Consider the following 15,537-nt stretch of genomic DNA (forward strand, 5'->3'; position numbering starts at 1 on the left):
TGCCGCCGCCGCCGCCGCCGCTCCGCAGGGCCGCCCGCCGCCCGCCGGCCGCGCCGCGCTGCGCCCTCTCCCGCCCGCCCCGCGCGCTCCCCGCCCGTTCCCCGCCCGAGCGCGGGCGCGAGCTGCCGCGTGCCGGGGGCGAGCCGCCGCCGTGCCCGAGCGCCAGCCCCGCCGCCGCGCGCTGGGCCGGGGCGCCGGGCGGGGGCGGGGGCCGGGGCCGGGGCCGGGGCCGGGGCGCGGGGCGGGGGCGGGGGCCGGGGCGCGGGGGCGGTCCCCGAGGCCGGACCTCGGCGCTCGAGGGCCCCGCGCGGGACGGGAGCGGGGCCCGCAGGCGCGTCAAGGTCGAGGGCTGCAGCCTCGGCGGCCGAACCCTCCGTCGGCGCGAGCCCAGGGCCGAGCCGCAGGGACCCGCCGCCCGCCGCCCGCCGAGCCTGGGCCCGGCCGCCGATGGCGCTCCCCGAGGCGGCGACGGGCCCGGCGGAGGGCGCGGAGGGCGCGGGACCCCAGTGCGCTGCCCCAGGTGCGGCGCGCAGCAGCCTCCACCGAATGCGGAATTCCAGGATCCAAGATGCCGCTTCCCTGCAGTGCCGCAGTTGCCCGAGCCGTCTGCTGAGAACTGAGCCGGGGGACCGGGCATTCAAAGCATTCCCGGTTCACAAACGGATGTCTCTTACCCACTCACCTTGAGTTTGCAGGGCTTTTGATACAAGTGAAAAGTTTGGGCTTAAAACAAACCGCTCAGGGACGCCGGGTGGCTCAGTGGTCGAACGTCCGTCTGCCTTTGGCTCAGGAGTTGATCCCGGGTCCTGGGATCGAGGTCCACAGTAGGTTTCCTGCGAGGAGCCCGCTTCTCCGTCTATGTCTCTGCCTCTCTCTCTCTCTCTCTCTCTCTCTCTCTCTGGAATAAATCAATAAAATCTATTTTTTTAAATCGCACAAAACGAATTTAAATGAACCATGTCATTAACTACTTATTAAATCTCCCCCACTCCCTTTAGCCAGTATAAGGTTTTCAGTTGATTTTCGGCCCCCTTGAGGTACCCAGAAAACTTGGAAGTTTTGGTTGTCAATTTTCTTTGCGGCCTGTTGATGTGACAACTTTCAGACCACCGGTGTTGAAAAACACTGTGTTATTAAGAGACCCACAAGTGTTGGGAAGTCTAAAGGGATCAGGCATAAAAAGGCAAAGTTCATAGTAATAAAGGGCAAGGGTAGGTCATTCCCCCAGGCCATTCTTCCACGGTCGTGCAGTGGAACTGAAGGTGTCCCCTGCTGGATCCAAAACACTAGAGAGTCTCGCCCCAGAACATCTCAGTTGCTGGTGCTTGAAATTTCACCGTTAGAGTCATTGATTCCTTTGGGGCTTGACGAGCCTCTATTAAAATGCAAATTCCTCTTGAAGGGGCCAATAGCTCAAGCCTTTATCAGCCAACCCCATAGCAGGGATGGGATTTATTTTCCAATTTAAAGGGATGGCCAAGGGATGAACCAGGGGTGGGGAATTCTACAGATAAAGTAACTGACCTCAAAATGTTGGCCTGTGGCCAAACTCTGCCTTTCCTCCAGTTTTAATCTATAGCGTGGCTGAGCCTCAGGCTGGCATCATTTAGAGTGCTGGAGTACAAATTCTAATTTCCCAGAGACACTCCCTATCAAAAAACTCTCAGGCCCCACTTTTTAAGGGCTTGGAGCAATACCAAAGCAAGATTCTGGACAGGCAGAGGTTAGGTTCTCAAAGGAGTCACCTGCCTTGTTCATTCATTTATCTATTTCCCCCCATCCAACAGTTTTACATTTTAGGAAGGAATCTCTAAGCACCAGGCACTCCTAGGCTCTTAGAGTTAGTACATAAGTGAACAAAACAAATAAGACCCAAGGAGAGAAACAATACAATAAGCAGAACAAATAAGTAAATTGCAAAGAGTTTGTTGACATTATGTAGTATTCAAAAAATATGTTAAGCCCCCAATGTGTGCCAGACAATGAAGATGTAAGATTAGCAAAAGCAAATAAGCTAGAGAATGTTCAGTCTAGTGGTTAGATTGACAACACACAGATAATTGCTCCAAGGCCAATTGCATCTAGGTTCAATGTGTGGAGAATTCTGCATGGTGCCAAAAAACGGATAATAAGGAGCTTTGGAAAGAGCTTTCTGACCACAATGTAGAAAATGTGTCTAAATGGCCTATCTGTCCCATTAGTAGGGAGCCCCCAAATGTGGGGCAACAATCAGGTAGGAGCTGAAAGAATTCATCTGAAGCAGAATGAAGGAGGTAGATGTTTATTGAATACGGTGCAAGCAGAGGAGAGGCTGTCTGCAAAGAGGTAGGAGGAGGAGGCTGCTTTTAAGGAGGGAAGGCAAGGAGGTTTAGCAATTTATGGAATTGTCCCTTTTTTTGGTCACTGTGCCTAGTTGTAAGTAGCCTGTTGATCAGTCAGAGCCTATGGATATTTTGACGTGGGTCTCCTGATGGGCCTGTATGGATTCAAGCCAGGGGGTCCCTGTGTCCTTTTCCACTGCTCAAACCTGTTTATCTAAAAGAAACCTCTACAGAAAATGGATTGAGGGATGCCCACGAGAATGCAGGCCTCACATGTTATTGCTTTCATCTAGGCAAGAAATGACAGTGTTTTGGATTAAGATAGAGATGGTGGAGATACCCAGAACTGGAAGGATTTGAGATACTTGGGAGGTGTCAGCAATGAATTAAATGTGGACTAAATATAGGGTGATGCCAGTTGGTGTATCCTGGGGAGAGGACCGAATGGTAGAAACCTCCAATGTACTCCCATTTATGTATTAGATGTGCTTCCAAAATATATGTGAATCAGGGCAGCCCCGGTGGCGCAGTGGTTTAGCACCGCCTGCAGCCCAGGGCGTTATCTGGAGACCCTGGATCAGGTCCCACGTTGGGCTCTCTGCATGGAGCCTGCTTGTGTCTCTGCCTCTCTCTCTCTCTCTCTCTCTCTCTCTCCCTGCATCTCTATGAATAAATGAATAAAATCTTTAAAAAAAAACAACAAAAACAAAATAAAACAAAACATATGTGAATCAATTCCTTCTACTTATAAATGGCATGGAGAGAGAGCTCCGGGCAGCCAAGCAGAGGATTTTGGTGTAGGTGGGTCTACTCTCTGTAAATTTGAGAGAGGATGAACACTTTCTGTGAAATCTGATTTGGGGGCAGAGGGAAAGACAGATCCAGAAATTACAATCACTTTGCCATTTTAAAAATCATTTCTGTATTATAGAGAACTTTAAAACTCTGTTGTATTGATTGTAATAGCCAACATTCTTTTGATAAACAATTGTAATTTGGAGATGTAAATAAAGTGAATCAGTTTCACAGACATGAATCAGGAAAGAAGGGTGGGGAGCTGATTTAACCCTAGCTCTGATCCTATAATTCATTGACCCTCCTTGCTCTTCAGTGTTTTTCTCTTATAATAAGGCTGCAACAAGGATGCCTCGGTGGTTCATTCAGCTGAGTATCTAACTCTTGATTCAGCTCAGGTTGTGATCAGAGTTGTGGGATCAAACCCCACATCCAGCTCTCTGCTCACTGGGGAGTCTGCTTGGGGGTCTCTCTCCCTCTTCTCATCAATAAGTAGGTAGATCTCTCTTAAAAATTAAAATTAAAAATAAATAAATTAAAAGCTGCTATAATACATGGTCCTAGTATTATGAGAGATTCTTGTAGACCCCTGGGACCAACTTATACCAACTTTTCCTTCTTCCTAAATCAGATGACACTAATGGACTGAGACCATTGTTCTTAAGCATAGCATGACAAGGTGGCTCAGCTTTTACTGAAAGGTAAGCTACATGACTGCTTACACCAACAGGAAGATGAGAACACAGATGTCTCACAGTGCCCTTGTTCAGATTCTTGCTCTTTTCAACATACCTGTCCATAGATGGATAAAAAATAAATTTGTCCCTTCGAACTGTAAGGCAGAAGAAAATTGTACTTGGATTTCACAATATCCACCTCTGGAAGAGTAATAATCAACAAAGAACCACCATTTCCAGGGACAGCAGGCTTGCAGATTCTCCTGCTGATGACAACTAAGAAGTCAGATGACATTTTTTTGTTAAATATCTTCCTAAAAGTATTAAAGAGTTATAGAGATAAGGAGAAACACTAGATCAAGTTTCAAGAGGAAAAGAATACAGAGAGGTATGTGTTCACCAGGTCGGAATCCTCTGCCCTGGGCACTTGCATTTCTGGCTTTGGCAGAAAAATAGAGTTAAAAAGATAAGTTTTGAGTCCAGTCCCTCAAGAATCAGGACCCAGTATACCAGTCCCCTGCTTTGTGATAGAACCCCAAAAGGCTGCACCCAGGGAGTAAGGAATAAGCCAGCCTATCCTCTAATTGCAGATGCTCAGAAATCCCAAACCCTGAGCTGGCAAAAAGCAGTAACAAATCACCTCTGAAGAATGATAATCTAATCTCAGCCCTCAAATTATTTCTACAAATGGCATCTTAAAAATTCACTTTAACCTCCTCAATATGACAAAGGGCATTTATGAAAAACCCACGGCTAAAAAAAAAAAAAAAAAAAAAAAAAGAAAAACCACGGCTAACACCATACTCAATGATGAAAGAATGAAAGCTTTCCCCCAAGATCAGGAATGACATAAGGATGTCTACATTAAACATTGCTCTTTGACACTGAACTAGAAATTCTAGCCAGAGAAATTATATAAGAAAAAGAAATAAAAGGCATCCAAACTGGAAGAGAAGAATTGAAACTATCTCTGTTCACAGAATGATATGATCCTATATTTATAGAAAATCTCAAAGAATCCACAAGACAGCTACTAGCAGTAATAAATTCAGCAAAGTTGTAGGATATAAGATCAACACACTAAAATCAGTGGTGTTTCTATAGACCACCAATGAACAGTCTGAAAAAGAATAAAGCAATTCCATTTACAACAGCATCTGAAACACCTGGAAAACACCTGGAAAATTCAAGGATGTGAAAGACTTGTATACTGAAAAACACAAAACATTACTGAAAGAAATTAAAGACCTAAATAAATGGAAAGATACTCTGTTTGTGGATAAGGAGACTTTCTATTAAGATGTCAATACCCAAAGTGTTCTGTGGATTCAATGTAATCCATATCAAAACTCCTCAGATTATTTTTTCAGAAATGGAAAAGCCAATCCTCAAATCCATATGAAATTGCAATGGCCCCAAATAGCCACTCTTGAAAAAGAAGAAACAGTTGGAAAGACTCACACTTTCAGATTTAAAAACTTACTACAAAGCTATAGTAATCAAAACAGCATGGTACTTACAAGTAGATAGACCATTAGAATAAAATTGAGAGCCCAGAAATAAATCCATCTCAGATCAATTGAGTTTTCACAAGGGTGCCAAGTGGTAGAGTAATCTCTTTAACAGTTGGGGCTGGGACAACTGGATTTTCACATGCAAAAAGAAACCTCACATTACATACAAAAATTAACTCAAAATGAATCAAAGATCTTGAAATGAGGACAAAAACCATAAAGCTTTTAGAAGAAGATATAGGTGTATATCTTCATGACTCTGGATTTGACTCTAGAGTCTTAGATATGATACCAAAACCATGGGCAACAAAGAAAGAATAGACAACTTGTACTTCATCAAAATTAAATTTTTCTGTGCATCAAAGAATGCTATCAAGTAAGTAAAAAAGACAAACTATAGAATGGGAAGAAATATTTGCAAATTATATATCTGACAAGGATTCAATAACCAGAATATATAAAGAACTCCCACAAACTGAAAAACAAAGAGACAACCCAATTTAACTTGGACAAATGACTTGAGTGGACATTTCTCCAAAGAAGATATTCACATGGCCCATAAGCACGTGAAATGTTGCTCATCACTGCTGATTAAGGAAATGCAAATTAAAATCACAATGTGATACCACTTGCCATCCATTAGGATGGCTATTATAAAAATTAATTAATTCAAACACCTAGGTGACTCAGTCAGTTAAATGTTGAACTCTTGGTTTCAGCTCAGGTCATAACCCCATATCAGATCAAGCCCCACGTTGGGCTTCATGCTCAGTGGGAAGTCTGCTTGAAGGTTCTCTCTGCCTCTCCTGGCACTTGTGCATGCTCTCTCACTCACTCTCTCTCTAAACAAATAAATATTTTTTAAATTAAAATTAAAATTAATCAGGTAATTAATTTTGAAAAAAAAGAAAATAGCAAGTGTTGGCAGGAATATGGAGAAATTGGAACTCTCGCACAGTGCCGGTGAGAATGTAAAATGATGCAACCATTATGGAAAACAGCATGGAAGTGCCTCAAAAAATTAAACACGGAATTACCATTTAATCCAGCAATTCTGCTTCTGAGTGTATATCCAAAAAGGATGAAAGGATTTAAAGGGATATCTGCATTTCCATGGTTATAACAACATTATTCACAATAGCCAAAAGACAGAAACAACTCAAGTGTCCATCAATGGACAGATGGTTGAGCAAAATGTGGCACATATCTACAATGAAGTGTCATTCAGTCTTAAAAAGGAAGGAAATTCTGATAGATGCCACAACACAGATGAATCTTGAGGACATTGTGTTGAGTGAAATAAGCCAGTTACAAAAGGACAAACAAAATTATAAGTATATAATTCCACTTATATCAGGTACCTGGAGTAGTCATGTTCATAAAACAAAGTAGAATGGTGGTTGCCAAAGAAGTGGAGAAATGGGGAATGAGTGTTTAATGGGTATAGGGTTTCAATTAGTAAACATGAAAAAGTTCTGGAAATGGATGGTGGTAATGATTGCACAACAATGTGAATGGTAGCTAATGCCACTGAACTATACACTTAAAAATGATTAAAACTGTAAAATTTACATTATATATGTCTTACAACAATAGAAAAAATACAATAAAATACCACCTCACAGATGACTACAGTAGTAATAAAAAAATCCTGCAAATAATAAATGCTGGAAAGGATGTAGAGAAATTGGAATCCTTGTTCATTGCTAGTGGAAATGTAAAGTGTGCAGATGGAAAACAGTCTGGCAGTTCCTCAAAGCTAAACATAGAATTATCACATTACCAGTAATTCCAATTCTAGGTATAGAATTGAAAATCAGTACCTTGAACTTGTTCCCCCATGTCCTCTAGTCATCACCAGCTCTGGAGCAGATTTCTTTAGATGATTATAACTGCAGAGTTAGAGGTCAGTGTAGGCAGCTCTGGACTTTAACAAAGAATAATACATGTATGAAAACTTTGATTTGTCTCTGTTCGTTGGGTTATAAAATGTCTATCTCATTGCTATCTAAGAATAAATTTAACCACAGGTGAAAGACTGGTACACTGAAAATTCTACAAACATTTCAGCACAGAACATTGCTGAAAGAAATCAAAGAACGTCTAAATATATGGAAAGGCACTGTGTTCATGGATAAGAAGACAACATGAGGATGTCAATATCCAAAGTGTTCTACACTTAATAAACTAATTAAAGGACAATATAGTGCAAGGAGGAAAGAGATCTAATTTTGACAGGACTTGAAATACTTATGATACCTCATAGGCTCTGTGATGAGATATAAATTAGATCATCAATATATAAAAGTATTTTGCAAACATTAAAGCACTTTATGAATGCTGGGTGACATTATTCCATTAGTCATGAGTTCCTTACAGAGAGAAACACAGTTTCAGTCATGCTTGCAACCCCCTAACGTATCTGGCATAGTCTTAGGCAGATAGTGGTATTCAATTACATTTATTCAACTGAATTCTATGTCCTACACTCTGTGTTAAAATTGAAGTTGTTAATGCATTTAAGCTACTGACTAGAATTTTGTGAGAAACCACTGAGAAATAAATGATGCTGGATTAGTCAGGGAGTACAATGAGGTTAAGTAAGTTCCATTTAAATTAACTCAACTAGCACTGTTAAATAAGGTTATTAGAACATATACTGTAATGATTTCATGACAATAAGCAGTTACTCATATTCATACACACTGACTCAAAATTACGCATGAAAGTAATGTTTTGTCTTTAAGGAAAACATATCATCAAAATTATGAATCAAGCCACATGAAACTCAAGAATTCTCATCCATCAACTGAACAGGAAATAATGAAATAAAATTTATCATTTGGTTTTGAAGAATGAAAGTCACCTTCAACCAGAACTACTTGAATAGCTTTTTGTTTTTAAGTAGCAAACAAAAATGAAACACTTTACTCACAGATAAGTGAGAAGTCTTTGGGAAGATAAACATTAGGACTCACTAATCTTTGGTGTCATTTACATGATTGGCCCCACTTTTCACAGCAACATTATATTTCTTAAAAAAGCTTTTATTAATTGAGGGGGTGGGGCGAGATGGCAGAAGAGTAGGGTCCCCAGGTCACCTGGCCCCACCAACTTACCTAGGTAACTTTCAAATCATCCTGAAAACCTATGAATTCGGCCTGAGATTTAAAGAGAGAACAGCTGGAACGCTACAGAGAGAAGAGTTGGTGCTTCTAACAAGGTAGGAAGACAGAAAAAAAAATAAAAATATAAAGCAATCCAGTGGAAGACGGGGCCGCGAGGAGCAGGGCTAAAGCCAAGTAGCGAGAGCCCCCAGGACAGGGAAGCCGGTCCTGGAGAAGCAGGAAATTTAACAAACTTCCTGGACGGAAAGGCACTTGCAGGGAACTGGGGCAGGACCCCAGGAGGGCGGGGATGCCCTCAGGCTCCTTGGGACACTAACAGACACCTGCGCCCCAGGGAGAGCACCACACCCTTCAGCCGAGCTCCCTAAAGGGCTGCAGCGGGCATGGCTGGACCCGGGAGCAGCTCGGAGGGGCTCGGGCGGAGGCTCCGCGAGGAGGGGGCTGTGGGGCCGGGAGCGCGATTCCAGCGGTGCAGGCCCCAGAGCCCACGACATGGGGGACACAGCCCAGGATCTGGCGCTCCCCCCAGGACAGGCAGAGGCTGGGAGGGCACAGGACAGCAAGGATGCTCCTGCCGCCAGGCGGCCTCGAGCTGTACAGATCGGCGCCCCCTAACCCCGGAGCATCCAGCCCCCTACAGACTGGGAGCTGCGGTAGTTACTGCGGGAGCTGACTCCAGGGCTGGAGAGCTGGCCTCTGCCACTGTTGCCATTCCTCCTGGTATCATCCTGTGCCTGAGATGGAGAGGGGCTGCGAGGGGTCAGGGGCCTCACAGGGTCAACAGCTCCCACTGAGCTGTGCACCTGACAGGGAGCAGGGCAGCTCCCCCAGGTGCACACACTGGAGAATCAGCACAGCAGGCCCCTCCCCAGAAGACCAGCTGGAAGGACAGGGGAAGAGCAAGTTCTTGGCCGAGCAGAGCTGGAGAGCTCCAGGGAAAGTCGACGTATTTACAGTATATAGAAACAGGATACCCCTCCTTGTTTTTTTTGTTTTGTTTTGTTTAGTTTGTTTTGTTTATTCCCTTTTTTCTTCCTTTTTCCAGTACAACCTGTTTTTAGCCACTCTGCATTGAGCAAGATGACTAGAAAGAAGAAATCACCACAAAAGAAAGAATCAGAAACAATACTCTCTCCCACAGTTAGAGAATTTGGATTGCAATTCCATGTCAGAAAGCCAATTCAGAAGCACAATTATAAAGCTACTCGTGACTCTGGAGAAAAGCATAAAGGATTCAAGAGACTTAATGACTGCAGAATTAAGATCCAATCAAGCTGAAATTAAAAATCAATTAAATGAGATGCAATCCAAACTGGAGGTCCTAACGATGAGAGTTAATGAGGTAGAAGAAAGAGTGAGTGACATAGAAGATAAGTTCATGGCAAGGAAGGAAGCTGAGGAAAAAAGAGAAAAACAATTAAAAGACCACGAGGAAAGGTTAAGGGAAATAAATACAGCCCTCAGAAGGAAAAAAATCTGTGTTTAATTGGGGTTCCAGAGGGCGCCGAAAGGGACAGAGCACCAGAAAGTGTATTTGAGCAAATCATAGCTGAGAACTTCCCTAACTTGGAGACAGAAACAGGCATTCAGATCCAGGAGATAGAGAGATCCCCCCTAAAATCAATAAAAACCCTTCAACACCTGATATTTAATAGTGAAACTTGCAAATTCCAAAGATGAAGATCCTTAAAACAGCCAGAGACAAGAGATCCCTAACTTATATGGGGAGAACTATTAGATTAACAGCAGACCTCTCCACAGAGACCTGGCAGGCCAGAAAGGGCTGACAGGATATATTCAGGGTCCTAAATGAGAACAACATGCAGCCAAGAATACTTTATCCAGCAAGGCTCTCATTCAGAATAGAAGGAGAGATAAAGAGCTTCCAAGATAGGCAGGAACTGAAAGAAGATGTGACCACCAAGCTGGCTCTGCAAGAAATATTAAGGGGGATTCTGTAAAAGAAAGAGGAAGTCCAAAGAAACAATGCACAAAGACAGGGACTGAACAGGTTTCAGGATGACACTAAATTCATATCTTTCCATAGTAACTCTGAAAGTGAATGGGCTTAATGACCCCATCAAAAGACGCAGGGTTTCAGACTGGATAAAAACGCAAGACCCATCTATTTGCTGTCTACAAGAGACCCATTTTAGACCTAAGGACCCTGACAGCCTGACAATAAAAGGGTGGAGAACCATTTACCATTCAAATGGTCCTCAAAAGAAAGCAGGGGTAGCCATCCTCATATCAGATAAATTAAAGTTTATCCCAAAGACTGTAGTAAGAGATGAAGAGGGACACTATATCATACTTAAAGGATCGATCCAACAAGAGGATCTACCAATCATGAATATTTATGCCCCTAATGTGGGCATAAATTGAAGCAGTCATCAAAAACCTCCCAAGACACAAAAGTCCAGGGCCAGATGGCTTCCCAGGGGAATTCTATCAAGCATTTAAAGAGGACACAATACCTGTTCTACTAAAGCTGTTCAAAAGATATAAAGGGATGGAATACTCCCAAACTCTTTCTATGAGGCCAGCATCACCTTAATTCCAAAATCAGACAAAGATCCCACCAAAAAGGAGAATTATAGACCAATATCCCTGATGAACACAGATGCAAAAATTCTCAACAAGATACTAGCCAGTAGGATTCAACAGTACATTAGGAAGGTTATTCACCATGACCAAGTAGGATTTATCCCTGGAATGCAAGGCTGGTTCAACACTAGTAAAGGAATCAATGTGATAGATCATATCAATAAGAGAAAAAACAGGAACCATATGATCCTCTCAAAAGATGCAGAGATGATACTCTACATAGAAAACCCAAAAGACTCCACCCCAAGATTGCTAGAACTCATACAGCAATTCAGCAGTGTGGCAGGATACAAAATCAATGCCCAGAAATCAGTGGCATTTCTCTACACTAATACTGAGACTGAATAAAGAAAAATTTAGGAGTCAATCCCATTTATAATTGCACCCAAAAGCATAAGATATCCAGGAATAAACCTAACCAAAGAGGTAAAGGATCTATACGCTAAAAACTACAGAACACTCCTGAAAGAAATCGAGGAAGACACAAAGAGATGGAAAAATGCTACGGATTGGAAAAATTAATATTGTGAAAATGTCAATGCTACCCAGGGCAATTTACACATTTAATGCAATCCCCATCAAGATACCATGGCCTTTCTTCAGAGAGGTGGAACAAATCATCTTAAGATTTGTGTGGAATCAAAAAAGACCCCAAAGAGCCAGGGGAATATTAAAAAAGAAAACCAGAGCCGGGGGCATCACAATGCTATATTTAATGTTGTATTACCTGTGGTCATGAAGACAGTATGGTACTGGCACAGAAACAGACACATAGATCAATGGAACAGAATGGAGAATCCAGAAATGGAACCTCAAATCTATGGTCAACTAATATTCAACAAAGCAGGAAAGACTACCCCTGGAAAAAGGACAGTCTCTTCAACAAATGGTGCTGGAAAAATTGGACAGCCTCATGCAGAAGAATGAAACTGGACAATTCTCTTACACCATAAACAAAGACAAACTCAAAATGGATGAAAGATATAAATGTGAGACAAGAATCCATCAAAATCCTAGAGGAGAACACAGCCAACACCCTTTTAGAACTTGGCCACAGCAACCTCTTGTAAGATACATCTATGAAGGCAAGGGAAACAAAAGCAAAAATGAATTACTGTGACTTAAGATAAAAAGCTTCCGCACAGCAAAAGAACAGCCAACAAAACTAAAAGACAACCTACAGAATGGAAGAAGATATTTGCAAATGACGTATCAGATAAAGGGCTAGTATCCAAGATCATAAAGAACTTATTAAACTCAACAGCAAAGAAACAAACAACCAATAATGTAATGGGCAAAAAATATGAACAGAAGACATGAAATTTCACAGAGGGAGACATAGACATGGCCAACAAGCACATGAGAAAATGCTCCGCATCACTGGCCATCAGGGAAATACAAATCAGAACCACAATGAGATTCCACCTCACACCAGTGAGAATGGGGAAAATTCACAAGACAGGAAACAACAAATGTTGGAGAGGATGTGGAGAAAGGGCAACCCTCTTGCACTGTTGGTGGGAATGTGAACTGGTGCAGCCACTCTGGAAAACTGTGTGGAGGTTCCTCAAAGAGTTAAAAATAGAACTGCCCTACGACCCAGCAATTGCACTCCTGGGGAGTTACCCCAAAGATACAGATGCAGTGAAACGCTGGGACACCTGCACCCAATGTTTATAGCAGCAATGTCCACAATAGCCAAACTGTGGAAGGAGCCTCAGTGTCCATTGACAGATGACTGGATAAAGAAGATGTGGTCTATGTATACAATGGAATATTACTCAGCCATTAGAAACGACAAATACCCACCATTTGCTTCGATGTGGATGGAACTGGAGGGTATTATGCTGAGTGAAGTAAGTCAATCAGAGAAGGACAAATATTATATGGTCTCATTCGTTTGGGGAATATAAAAAATAGTGAAAGGGATTAAACGGGAAAGGAGCGAAAATGAGTGGGAAATATCAGAGAGGGTAACAGAACATGAGAAACACCTAACTCTGGGAAACGAACAAGGGGTGGTGGAAAGGGAGGTGGGCGGGGGGTTGGGGTGACTGGGTGATGGGCGCTGAATCAGGCACTTGACAGGATGAGTACTGGGTAGTATGCTATATGTAGGCAAATTTAACTCTAATAAAAAATAATTTTAAAAGAAGTAAAAAAAATTTTATTCATTTATTCACGAAAGACACAGAGAGGGGCAGAGACATAGACAGAGTGAGAAGTCTCCCCACAAGAAGCCCAATGGTAAACTCGATCCCAGCCCCCGGCATCTTGCCCTGAGCCTAAGGCAGATGCTCAACCGCTGAGCCACCCAGGCATCCCCACAGCAATAGTACATTGCTGAGATGTAATTCTTCAGGGATGTGTTGACCTTTTTCATGCAACTAAGTTGTATGCTGTATTCAAGTAGTCTTAGTCACGACCCAGACCATCCAGCAAACCCAACTTCTCTCTCTGCCCAACGTGCCCGCCACATTTCCCTAGCCTTCTGCTCCAGAAGAACACTGGGCTTTCCTTCTTTACCTTCTGGACATTAGTAAGCCATTCCTGCTGAGACTGCCCTACTTTATCATCTATGCAAAGTTTCTCTCTCCTCTAGGCCTTTTCTCACATCTCAAAGGCAAGCCAGCAGAGTAGTCAGTGTGCAAATGCAGGTGTCATACTGCCTGGGTTCAGACCCCAGCTCCACCACTTTCTACTGAAGGTGGTAATAATCTCTGCCTTATAAACTCCTTTGTAAGGACTAAATGATTAACTTTCTCTAGAGTGCTTTGAACAGCACCAGCCTACAGCAAATGCTAAGTGCTCATTATTTTTCTATTAGTGTGACAATACTGCTATATGAAGGCACTCCTGTTAGGTTCAGCCCTCCATGGAGTACCAGTTAGGTCAGAAAATACCAAAGAGCAGGTTAAAAGATGAATGGATAAAGAAGATGTGGTCTATATATACAATGGAATATTACTCAGCTATTAGAAACGACAAATACCCACCATTTGCTTCGACGTGGATGGAACTGGACAGTAATATGCTGAGTGAAGTAAGTCAATTGGAGAAGGACAAATATTATATGGTTTCACTCATATGGGGAATATAAATAAAAAATAGTGAAAGGAATTAAAGGGGAAAGGAGAGAAAATGAGTGGAAAAAGTCAGAGAGGGTGACAAACCATGAGAGACTCCTAACTCTGGGAAACAAACAAGGGGTAGTGGAAAGGGAGGTGGGTGTGGGGATGGGGTGACTGGGTGTTATACTATATGTTGGCAAATTGAACTCCAATAAAAAATATACAAAGTAAATAAATAAATAATAGGAAAAAAACAGTTTTAAAAAATAGCTGTATTTTATATCCACATTGTCATGTCTTCATTTGTTTAGGCTGCTGTAACAGAATACTCTAGACTGAGTGCCTTATAAACAACAGAAATTTATTTCTCACAGTTCTGGAGGCTGGAAGTCCTAGATCAAGGCACCAGCAGATCAGTGCCTGAGGAGGACTATCTAGTTCCTAGATGGCCATCTTCTTGCTATGTCTTCACATAGCAGAAGGGGCAAGGGAGATTTCTGGGGTCTCTCTTATAAGGGTGCTAATGAGGGCAGACTCTTCCCAAAGCCCTCATCTCCAAATATCACCACATTGGAGATTAGTTTTCAACAATATGATTTTTGGAGGGTTACAAACATTCAATCTATAACAGCATAAAATCAATACTCTTCTTAACACTCACTTGGTCTTTTAAAATATAATAGCTTAATTGAAACATATAATTCATACAACCACAAAAGGTACCCTTTTAAAGTATACAAGTCAGTAGTTTTTAATGTGTTTAATGCAATTCAGTAGTTTTTATTTTTTAAATATTTTATTCATTTATTTGACAGAGAGAGGGAGAGCACAAGCAGGGGGAGCTGCAGAAGGAGAGGAAGAAGCAGACTCTCTGCTGAGCAGGGAGCCAATGTGGCAGCGCTCGATCCCAGGGCCCTGAGATCATGACCTGAGCCAAGGGTAGACAACCAACTAAGCCACCCAGGTGCCTCAATTCTGTAGTTTTTAATGTGCAACCACCACTAAATAATTTTAGTACCTTTTCATCACCTGAAAAAGAAAACTGTACCCATTAGCAGAAACTCTCATTTCTCCTTTCCCCAGCTCTTGGCAACCACTAAGTTACTTTCTGTTTCAATGGATTTGCTTCTTTTGGACATTTCCTATCAGAAGAATGATACAATATGTGATATTTTGTGATTGGTTTGCTTCACATAGCACAATGTTTTCAAAGTTCATCTCTATTGTAGCATTATCAGTATGACATTCCTTTTCATGGCTGAAAATGATGTCATTGTTGGGATATACCACATTTTGTTTGTGTGGTCATCAGATGGGGCTTTCTAGGTTGTTACCTTTTTTTTTTTTTTTTTTGGTTACTGTGCATAACAACACTGCTATCAAGGTTCATGTACACATTTCTGTGTAAAAAACATGTTTTCAGT

This window comes from Vulpes lagopus, chromosome 4, assembly GCF_018345385.1.
Source record: "Vulpes lagopus strain Blue_001 chromosome 4, ASM1834538v1, whole genome shotgun sequence".
NCBI classification, from domain to species: Eukaryota; Metazoa; Chordata; class Mammalia; order Carnivora; family Canidae; genus Vulpes; species Vulpes lagopus.